This window comes from Octodon degus, unplaced genomic scaffold (genome assembly GCF_000260255.1).
Source record: "Octodon degus isolate 3935 unplaced genomic scaffold, OctDeg1.0 scaffold00118, whole genome shotgun sequence".
In the NCBI taxonomy this organism is placed as follows: Eukaryota; Metazoa; Chordata; class Mammalia; order Rodentia; family Octodontidae; genus Octodon; species Octodon degus.
In genome coordinates this window covers 9,247,650-9,259,902 of record NW_004524694.1, presented here as the reverse complement: position 1 = coordinate 9,259,902, position 12,253 = coordinate 9,247,650, and the positions used below count along the sequence as shown (strand labels likewise).

Here is a 12,253-nt window from a genome sequence, read left to right as displayed (position 1 = left end):
GAGAGAGAGAGAGAGAGAGAGAGAGAGAGAGAGAGAGAGAACATGTGTGAAAACATATATATGAATATTCAAGATAGTTAGGATAGATATATACAGCTACTTTCTCTTAGTTCATTGAGAAGAAAGGTTTGTACTAATATTGTTTAGACAAGACATCACGTCTCCTTCTTGTCCTCTGAATAACTACTAGAAAGACAACAATATTGAATGTATTAATTTTTGTAAGTGTCATACTAACCTGTCTTGAAACTGTTTCATTAGTATTTTATCTTTTTTTCCTCATTAAAATGAAAAACTAGATAATATAGCAACCATTGTTAATTAGCCATTCCTGTTTTGAAAATCTGTGACCTATATACTGTTGTGTGTTACCCTGTTTCTATCACTTTTTCTATGTTTTTGTTTCTGTTTTCACTCTTCAACTTAAAATAAAATAAAATTGAAAAAAGAAATTGAAAAAAAAGACAAAATCAAAGTGAGTTAGTGGCCACCTCATCTATCCACAGGTCCAAGTCCTCCATTCATTCATTTATGCATCCATTCATTTATTCATACTTTGAAATAATAAGAGGCAGTGTCCAGGGACACAAATTAACTTTCTCCTTTCTTCACCCTTTATTCTAAATTTAATGTACCTGTCTTCCACACTTCCGACCTCGCTCAGTGGTGTCACGCTGGGTTCATCACAAGGTGGGCTAAGTTAAGGATCTAAAGATTAACTAGAATCTTCCACTGACCTCTTTAGAATCTAAAACCAGAACATAGTCTTTCCAAATTAATACTCATGCTAGATTTTTTGATGGTTGGCATGCTAATAACCTAAAAAATCCTTTAAGACTCTTGAAACTGACACAAACACAAAAGTAAATGTGTTACCAGGGGATCTGTGTCACTAAAATAGTACTGACTGGAGTAAAGAGAAGCCCAGCAAAGTGTTATACAGAAGACTGATAAACATGCCCTATTAGTAAGCTTGGCCTACAATCAGTTCATATTTGAATGTGACTCAGAATAAAATTGGTTGGATTATAAATTATTATAAGGACTCCCTTCAAGAGGATTGATTCAAAGAGAAAATGTTCTTTTCTGATCGCTTCTGCTGTCTCCCTAGAAACAGGTATAATTATTCAGTACAGGTGTCCCACATTATTTTCACATAATGTTCTCAGGAAATTAGAATATGATAACACTAAAAGAATTCTTCAGGCCACGCAGATTTCTATGTGACTGAGCAATAGCTTTTTTTTTTTTGTGCAGTACCGGGGATTGAACTCAGACCCTTGTGCTTGCCAAGGAAGTGCTTATTCTACTGAGCCATCCCCCGGCCCCTTGATCATCAGCTTTTAAAGAAAGGGTCATCCTGTAACTGATTACTGTCCTGAAACTTGATCCAAAGGTAAAGCTTTATTACTGGAAACTTGAAAGTGTTTGGATTTTATGATACTTTTGAAATCATTTGTTGACATCATTTTAAGCTATCAGCATGATAAAATTTCAAGATGGATGGAGTCTCTCATAAAGCGAAACTATAGGAGAGTTGATTTTGTGTCCACAGAGTCTCACCACACAGATTGGATTTGTAGCGCTCCTCCTGTTTTCAGTCTCCCAAGCCCTGCGATTACACACCTGTGCCACCATGCCCAGTCTCAATTGCTGTCTCAGCACTCCCCAGGGGCGGTGCCAGCGTGACATGCCAGATGAAACACCAGTCCTGCACCTGCCAAGGCAAGCGCCTTCGTCTGCTGAGCTATCTGGCCAGCTCTAGGAGAGCTGATCGTTTAAAATTATGTATTGTTGCTTTTTTCACAGTGGGTTTGCTGTGAGAGCACAAGTGTAGTGAAAACCACCTTAAATCCAAGCCAACATGGGAAAGGAAAAGACTCACATTAATATTGTCATCATCGAACACACGGACTCTGGCAAGTCTGCCACCACCAGCCATCTCATCTACGAATGCGGTGGCATCGACAAAGAACCATTGAAAAGTCTGAGGAGGAGGCTGCTGAGATGGGGAAGGGTTCCTTCAAGCATGCCTGGCTACTGGACAAGTTGAAAGCCGAGCATGAGTGTGGTATCACCATTGACATCTCCCTGTGGAAATCTGAGGCCAGCAAGTATTATGTGACCATCACTGATGCCCTGGACACAGAGACTTCATCAAAAACATGAGTACAGGCACATCTCAGGCTGACTGTGCTGTCCTGATTGTTGCTGCTGGTGTTGGTGAATTCGAAGCAGGTATCTTCAAGAACGGGCAGACCCGTGAGTATGCCTTTCTGCCTTACACACTGGGTGTGAAACAACTAATTGTAAGGGTTAACAAAATGGATTCCATGGAGCCACCCTACAGCCAGAAGAGATAAGAGGAAATTGTTAAGGAAGTCAACACCTACATTAAGAAAATTGGCTACAACCATGACACTGTAGTTTTTGTGCCAATTTCTGGTTGGAATGGTGACAACATGCTGGAGCCAAGTGCTAACATGCCTTGGTTCAAAGGATAGAAGTTCACTCATAAAGATCTCAATGCCCGCAGAACCACACTGCTTTTTTTTTTTTCCCTAGGGAAGGGTCTAAGGGTGTTCAGGGTCTCACTTCTAGATAGACTCATAGTGATTTTCCTTTTAAAGCCTCCTGAGAGGTGAGACTACATGTGTGTGCCACCACACCCAGTCTAACACTGATGGAAACTTTTGATTGCATCCTCCCACCCACCTGCCCAAATGACAAGCCTTTGCAGCTGCCCCTCCATCATGTCTACAAAATCTGGTATTGACACTATCCCTGTGAGCCAAGTGGAAACTCATGTTCTCAAACCTGGCATGGTGGTCATATTTGCTCCAGTCAGTGTCACAACTGAAGTCAAGTCTGTTGAAATGCACCATGAAGCTTTGAGTGAAGCTCTTTCTGGGGACAACGTGGGCAACCTCAAGAACGTGTCTATCAAAGATGTCTGGCATGGGAATGTGGCTGGTGACAGAAAAAAAAAAAAATCCACCAATGGAAGCAGCTGGTTTCGCTGCTCGGGTGATTATCCTCAACCGTCTTGGACAGATCAGTGCTGGCTATTCCCCTGTCCTGGATCGTCACACAGCTCACATTGCTTGCAAGTTTGCTGAGCTGAAAGAAAAGATTGATTGCTGGTCTGGTAAGAAGCTGGAAGATGGGTCCAAGTTTTTGAAATCTGGTAATGCTGCCATTGTTGACATGGTTCCAAGCAAGCCCATATGTGTCAAGAGCTTCTCTGACAAGCCACCTCTGGCTCATTTTCCTGTTTGTGATATGAGATAGACAGTTGCTGGGGATGTCATCAAGGCTGTGGACAAGAAGGCTGCTGGAGCTGGCAAGGTCAACAAGTCTGCTCAGAAAACTCAGAAGGCTAAATGAATATTATTCCTGCCGCCTGCCACCCCAGTCTTAATAAGTTTTGGAAGACTGTTCTCAGAACTACTTCTCCCAATTGACCATTTAAGTTTAATGGTGAAAGACTGGTTAATGATAACAATACATCGTAAAACTTCAGAAGGAAAGGAGAATGTTTTATAGACCTTTTTTTGTGTGGCAGTTTTTAAGTTATTAGTTTTTATTATTATTATTATTATTATTATTATTATTATTATTATTTTGGTGGTATTGGGGATTGAACTCAGGACCCTGTGCTTACCAGGCAAGTGCAGTTATTAGTTTCTAAAATCAACACTTTTTTAATGGAAACAATTTGACCAAAAATCTATCACAGAATTTTGAGACACATTAAAGCAAAGTTTAATGAGAAAAAATAAAATAAAATAAATAATCTAGTGATTTAATGAATAAAAATGGGTGTTGTATCAATCAGGGTTTTCTAGAGGTCAGAAACAACACAAGACATACTTATGTGTAAGAATTTACAAGATTGGCTTCTGATGGTCAGCCGCAGAGTCGGGTGAGTACGCGAGCAGAGGGTGTCTGCACACTGGAGACTGAAGGATGCAGTCCAAGGCCTGGAGCTCACTGCAGTGTTCCATGCAAGTCTGTGTCAGGAGGTCGATGGATCTGCGACAGAAGGGTGATGAGTCTATACTAGGAGGCTGAAGGATACAAGGCGGAAACCAAGAGTCTTTGCTAGAAGCCAGGAAATGATGTACAAGCTGATGGCAAAGACGGGAGCTCCTCTGAGGAAGAATGGGACTCTCCATCCTTCCTTATTCTCCTTTAAGCAATGAGTCACTCTAGGGTGGGGCCTCCATACTCTAGGATGTGGAACTGCTGAGCTGATTTAGTTAGACTTTTAGCTTCTCAAGTTGACACAATCGATCAACTACTACACATGTTCTAAGTGTGCACAGTGAATGAGATATTTTAATGTCCTGGAAACTACTTTGAGGGCCAGCAAGATAACTCAGCAGACTAAAGTGACTGCTTAGACAAGCTTAGACAAAGCACGGGGACCATGGTCTGATCCTCTGCGTCACATGCTGTGCCAGCCCTGCCCCCAGAGTGGGCTGAGCAGGCCGGAATCTTGGCGTGGTGGTGCGCTCCTGTAATCCCAGCACTGGGGAGGCTGAAAGATTAGAATTGCCACGAGTCCAAGCTGTGCGGTGAAACCCTGTAACAATCAAATACATTTTTTTAAAAAAGTAAAAACTACTTAGAAAATAAGTTACATTGGGTTCCCTAGATAGTCAACTTCGGAACAAGGAGTTAAGTGGAAACTACCTAGGGATGAAGTGAAGCTAGAAGTGCTGAAAAAGGTGAGAATTGAGAAGGGGAAGTGAAAGCAACAAGTGGAGTTTGGAAGGGTGGCGTGGACAATGAAACAAGTCACCCACGTGGGCCTTTGGGAAGGAACATCAGCCTCGTCTCTGAGTTTCTCAGCCAGGAGGAAAGTAACCAAGGGATTTATCAGCAACTCCTGGTCCCTCCTGGGTTGAAGGTTATGCCTAGCTTTAACTTACTTGGGCCTCATGGAGCAACAAGCTGGCAGAGAGGGAGTTGCAGGTGTTTCCAGCCAACAGTGTGGTTTGCAGAGATGAGTGCTGGGAGAGTGGAGCTGGGATGCCACAGTCTGTGCACTACAGGATATATTAAGGTTTTCAAAATTGAGACATAAATTAACATAATGATGATACTGAATTAAAGCTGGAATTGGAATTTCTTCACATCATTTTGCAAATTTTCTCTATTTCTTCCATGAAACACAAATTTTCTTTACATTTCTACCTAATTTACTTGGAGTGAATTTTTTCATATTTACTTTAAAGTTCTAAAAGTAGTTAAAGAGCTTTTAAAACCAATGTATTCCTCTGATTGAGGGAAATGCAAAGGAAAACCTTAGCAAAAGCAGAGTTTCTGAAATGCTTCTGAAAATAAAAAGGTGTTAAAATGTATACTTAAAATTGTATTAATCATAAAATAGCTACTTTGTGCATATTTCAAAAAAACATAGCTGGAAAATATTTTGTCTGCACAAGTTTGCCTCCACTATTGGCAATTCTTCTGACATACTTTAGACATTTTGCCTTTTTCTAAAACTGTAGAAATGTATCATCAGTAGAGTGAACTTTTAAAGATCCCAAATAAGTTATTTGAACACTTTGGTGATACAGATATGAATAGATACTCTTCTTGTTTATATTTGAGTGAAAGATATTTTTAGTTGAAGATCAATATACCTAGGATAGATAACATCATCAGTATTTCTGATTGAAATTTTTCACCTGAGAAACAGCAAGAAGATGAATTTAAATGACAGTTTAGTCAAGTCAATTTTCTCAATGGATGATAAAGAAAAATTCTCAGTAGATCAACAATATGTTCTTACTAAATTCATGCTTAAGTATTATTTATTTTAAAGAGCATAACAGTGATTTGTACCTACATAAACACATACATTCACACATAGTGTAAGATTGGAAAGAAATCCACTAAAATATTAGCAGCATCAATGTAGCAGAAAGTGGACCCCATCCAGGATATGATATTGTGCTCAATTCCTGTTCTAGTTGCAGATGCTTCTGTCTCCGAAAAGAGCAGACCACTATGGTGCACACTGTATAAATCAACCTCCAATTAACAGGCCACTCTGTCCCTGAACTTCCTGTTTGCTTGTCCCAGATAATCCCTGACCACCAGAGTTCAGGGCCTGATATTCTGGATGCTCCAGATCAATACCACCAATATAAATAAATCAGTCTCCAAATCCTGGGTGCCACCCAGTGTTTCTGCTTACCATTGGATCTGGTGCATCCGCAGGAAAGCCAACGAGGACAACCTCGCTGGTCTTTGAATGTGGCCCTCATGGATATGCAGCAAAACCTTGAAGGTCTGGAGGAGGATTCCTGGCTGGGGAGCTCACCCTAGGTCTGCTGCACCATCATTTATGGGTACACAACACACAGGTAGGAAGTCAGAGATGGAAATTAGTCAAAATCCAGAGCCCCTGACTGCAGGAAACAGGGCTTTATATGGAGTTAAAAATAAAACCAAAGTATTCTCTGCATCTCAAAGAAAAAAAAAAAGAAAAGAAATTCCCACTCTTCTTGAGTATTCTGCCTTGACACCTCATTGGCCAACACAGTTGCAACAAGCAACTGTAGCTTTACTACCTGCTATTAATTCCTCTGCTTCTAGCCAGTTGAACTGGTTCTAGCCAGCCACTGCCTTCATTCAGCAACAGAGGCCTCCCTCCAGAGCCTTTTACTTGCATGCCTATCCTGGTCAGATAGTGTGTCTAATATCCACCCATGATGTATGTCAGCAATTCTCTCTGAATTCTGCATTTTGACTGAGGAAAACTGAACTATCAGCCCCAGTGAATGAGTTGCCATGGGCTTTTTACAGCTCAACTTGCTTAGAAACAACCCAGCCAAGCATTTATCGAAGACATCTAAAAGGGGGCAAGAAGATCTCTCCTTTAAGTTAGAAGTGACCCTCTCCTTTGCACAAAGCCAGTCAATCCCCCTCTCGATTAACACTGCACTTTCAGCTCTGACTGTTCCCTGAGTAAACGATGATGCCAGCATCAGCCTGAGACAGGAAAACTGCAATACAAACTTCTAAGAACTCTCTTCCCAGGCGTATAGGATAAAGACCCGCCTCTGGGCCTGACCATCAACCATGCTGCCTCACTGTGACCCCTGTTGGGACTCCCGTTGCCATCAGATGTCATGGGAGGCATAAATAGGCATCTAGTGACACAGCAGCATGACGGGATGTTAATGACCTCAGGCAAGATCTCTGAGCCTTGACCAACACAGCCATTACCTTGCAATCCGCAGTTCCCAACCCACACAACACTTTTGGATTGTTACTCAACCTACATAAGGGTTTAGGAAATCTCCCACTATTTTCAGGGAGACACTAACAGGGGATTTATCCCTCCAAGCTTTGTTATGGTCCCCCACGAGAACAAAATATGAGGCTTCAAAACTTCAAATGATGTCTGTAGACAAACTGCTAAAATACATCTCTCCTGCCTATAAAACTAGTTCAAGATCTCTGAGTTGCCAGTGTCTCTGTGATGGCCCTTCATATAGATTGCCTCAGTCTTCTGCCACCAAGAGCCTCCTGGCACACCTGCTTGGACCTAAAATAGGCCTCTGCTTTCAATTGGTTCCTCTCAACTAGTTCCTTTGTCTTTAAATGGGAAGCCCCCAGTTTTAGACACAAGTCAACTGACTTGGACTCAACTCTGAGAAGTTCAAAAACTTCAAAGAGGCACTTTTTTTTTATTTTAGGAAAGGGTCTACAGGGTGTTCAGAGTCTCACTACTACATCAGACTCCATGATCTGCCTGTTTACAGCCTCCCACGAGCTGAGATTACAGGAACATGCCACCATGCCTAGTCTCAATTGCCTTCTCAGCATGCCCCAGGGGCAGGGCCAGTATGGCAGGGCCTGGGATAGAACCTCCAGCCACTGTGCCTGCTTGAAGGTGCCTTAATCCACTGAGCTATTTGACTGGCCCAAAAAAGCCCTTCTAATTAATGATCTCCAAGCTTCCGGTTAAAAAGACACAAAAACTCTGCTATAATATCTCTCAGAAAATGGTAACAACAACAAACAAAAACTCTACAGATTTCTTAGAGCTGCTATCTTCTATAGAATCTGGGGTCTTGGATTCATAAAAACAATGATGTTCACTCTAACTATAAGCCTCTGGGAACACCCAGGCATCTACTTGTGAAAATACTTGGATCCAGTCCCTAGGGGCTGATGTTCCCCTTTGCCTTGTGCTCTAACAGCAGCTCTCTTTCTGATCAAGAAAGCTGACAATCTCACCTTAGGCCAGAACCTAACTTTCCAGGTGTCATACACTGTGCTGGACCTCATCCAGTACCTTAAGTACCTGGTATTACTTAATGAACTATTCTAACCCTCTGACAGATGCTGAGCATGCCCTGTTTATGGATGGAAGTAGCTTTGTTAAGACTAAAATCTGACAGGCTAGATATGCTGTGATTACCTTGGACAAAGATATTTTGACTGGAACTATCCAGCAGGGACATTCTGTACAGAAAATTACTTCCTGCTGCTGTTTGGAAACCTACCACCAATGACATAAAATAATCTGATCCAGAGGCCTAAAACCCCTCTGGGAATCTGATTGACTAAAACATCAAGCCCAGCTGCCAGAACTGCCTCTGCCATGTATTCTGCAAAATTAAGATGCAGAATACATTCTGTGCCCACACCTATGGCCTTGAAGCCAACCCATGCTTCAGTGTCTGTGTCACTGGCCCTGAACTCCCATTTCATGCCCAAACTGAAAATGCCATAGATGTTTGTAGGGTCCTGATGTAAAAAATCTTCCCCAGATATAACCTATACTTGATTATTGGCATCAACAATTGGTCTGCATTTGTAGCAGATGTAACTCAGAGACTAGATTAAATAAAGACTGTATACAGCATACGGACCACAAAGCATTAAAAAGTTAAAAATAACAGCCATATACATATAATTCTAGTGCATATTAACTACCTCTGTAAGTTTCAGAAGTCAAGCCTTAGATCTTCTGGAGAAGTTATGTAGGAAGCGCCTCCTCTCAGGCTCACCCTGAAGAGAATGTTGACCAGTGCAAGCATGACTGAAACATGAAAATGTCTTTCACAGGATCGTGCCATACCTGTTCCCTTTGATTTTTGTGTCTTTGCAGGCTGTTTACCCCTGTCTTTGCTTCCTTGCCACCAACTTGTTGTGTTTTGTGCCTTAAGCTCTATAGATGGTTTCCCCAAGGAGAATAGAAGAATCAATCAATCACTTGACCAAGACTTGGTGAGCACCCAAACACACGGGACACCCTCCTAGATCAGATTAACTCCCTTACTACTTTGCCAGAGTACTGTCACAAAACAGACAGGCCTAATTGATGTCTCTTCCTAAAAATAACTTGTGAACCAGCTGTTATAAGACAATCTTGTTAGGCTTGGTTAGGTCGTATCCTGGGATCACTGACAACCCTAGTGTCACTGCTTCAAGTTAGTCCTTGTCTCAGAAGACCGCATGTAACATGCCCAGCAAAGACCTGCCAGGGAAACTAAAAGAAGAGGAATGAAGCAGAAAACAGCACCTCCACGCACTATGCCTGACTTGCTCAGTGTCCAGGTAACAGTTCCTGTTCCAGATCCTTGTGTTCCTACCTCTTAGAGATGGCTGGCTGCTGGGATGCACAGCTGGTCACTATGATGCGCATTGTATAAACCAGGCCCCAGTCCAGAAGTCACTCTGCCCCTCTACTGTACATCCTGCTCACTTATCCCATATAAGCCCTAGACCACCAGGGGTCAGGGCTTGATATTTTTGGAATAATCCAGATCAGTGCCCACTGATGCCAATGAATCTGCCTCTGAATCCTGGGTGTCATGTTGCTGCCCCTGTTTGCCATGAACAACAAAAATGATGCAGCTAAAAGTACCTCATACTGTATTTGATATAATAATATATGAGTGAAAACTCATAAATAAGCCTGTGTGATTGCTTAAATAAGTAAGGAAATACGTAATAGTACCTAAATGTATTCAGTAGACTATTATAGTTAATATATTACATGTTCTACAATTTTTTGTAAGACGAGTTGGTAAAAATATTAATTTCCCCCCAAATCTTTAAATCCAAGAATTTTACCAAAGATATAGATTTTAAAAATCCATACATAATCAGGGGAAGTGCATGAGAAATAAAGGAGACCCCTTGTTCACCTCCTGGCTTGTGACACAAAAAAAACAAGTAAAAGACCAATGGGAAAGGGAGATAGAAAAAGATAGGGAGAAAAGAATCATTTATGCATTCCAGTATAAATGGAACAAGGACCCAGTTTCTGCTAGCAATTATAAAGTAAAAAGATCTTACAGAGAAAGATCTGTGGCACATCTAAGCAGCAGGGCTGTAGGAAAATTCAGAGAATTGGGTTTCAGAGACAGACTGCACTCATGATCAGATATGAAATACACTGAAAGCTTCAATATTCTGAGGACAGCGTGGGACAGAAGTGAAAGAACATACTTTTTCATCCTCAGCTCAGTGTATCATTCCTAAGCTGAGTCATCAAAAGGATAAGCTCTAGAGAAGATGAAATAAAAGATTAGAGTTTAAAGTTTTAAATTTTCTTTTTCTGTGGCTTTGTTTACATTTTATATTCTTATATACTTTTTTTCCAGTTTACAGGAAGCTCTGAATCATGAACTAAAATTGACTTGGGAAATTCTCCTTTATGTTCAAGACTTTATATCAATACACACATACTTCAGTGTGAAAGGTGATCAATATTATTACTATTTTAAACTGATAAAAATAATAACTGGAAAGCAATATGGTCAAGTCACGAAGCCAGCAATACAGCACGAATACTAAGTAGACCTGTGATTGGTTTAGGGGCTGGTGCTTTATGAGTTGTTTGACAGATCACAATAATATCTTACAGAAATGGAATACCCTATACATGTCTACTTAATAGTGGTATCAATGGCTGGTGTAATTGAATTGTTTGCATTTGTTTCTATAATATTCCTGATATACAAAGTGAGTAAATTTCTTCAGCTTTAGTGACACAGTAGGAGGAAACATATGATGTATCATATACTACAAGTTTAACTACATATAATTTATTACTAGAAATTATTTCTTTTATAGCAGATACCAAAACACAGCATGAAGAAAATTAGTGGCAAGTCATAGTAGGTTGAAAAATTTTTACATATGTATTTCTGATAGACAGTATATATGCAAAATAGGTAAAAATTTTCTATACCTAATAATAAAATTAAAAGTAATAAATATTTTATATGAAAAGCAGCCATGAGGGGCTGAGGAAATAGTTCAGTAGAATAAGTGCTTGCCTGCCAAGCACAAGGGCCTGAGTTCAATTCCCGGTTCTGCCAAAGGAAAAAAAAAAAAGCAGCCATGAGAGGGTAACTAAGATTTATTTACTCTCAAGACAGAAAATAATTAGAAAATTTAACAAAGTGCTTAAAAGAAATGTTTTCAAACATTAGATTAAAAAGAGCACAGTGCTACCATTTTGGAAAAAAAAAAAAAAAAAGAAAAAAAAAGAAAACAAAACGAATCTTACCACCACGGCCCTGGCTTCTACATGAACGTTAATCTGTAGCCTCAGCATGAGTGGCTTCAGAGGTGCCACTGTTCAGGGAGGTGCAGCCTCGGCTTCTTGTCTGCCATCAGCTCCCCACACTTGATGCTGTTTTCTTCTTGTGAAGTGAGCACTGTGTCCTGCTGAACCCCTTTTGCCATGATGTCCCTACTTTGAGTCACTGGATCGTGAACTGTAAACTGTGAAATTGTAAGCCAAATTCAAACTCTCTTCCTCTAGATTATGTGTGTTGGGTATTTCATCCCAGCAATGAAAATCTGACTAATAGATCCCCTGAAGGAAAGATATCTGGACTCCCAGAATAAGGAACTTAGACAAAAGCAAGAGGGACAGAATCTGTTGCAGCCATAAATATGGAGATGCCATATTTCCCTTGAGCAGTTTCCCCAGTGTGCTGTACCATGGTGCAACAGCACCATATAATTGACAATGACACACTCAGTGATCTTGTGCAGATTTATTTTCTTTTCATGAACTCTTTGTACATTGATATTTGTGTGATTCTCACCAGTAAAGGTTCAGAAAATTTCCAGAACAGGAACCTCTTGCCTGCTTTTTGGTAGTTACACCCTTTTCCTTTAACATTCCTGAAATACTTGAATACTTGTTAATTATGAATCCTTCCTTCCTTCCTTCCTTCCTTCCTTCCTTCCTTCCTTCCTT

General features: G+C 40.6%; 1 pseudogene; it reads left to right on the top strand.

Moving 5' to 3' along the window:
* The first annotated feature begins 1,953 nt into the window (after nucleotides 1–1,953).
* LOC101568477 overlaps nucleotides 1,954–12,253 on the top strand; it is a 116,572-nt pseudogene continuing 106,272 nt past the window's right edge.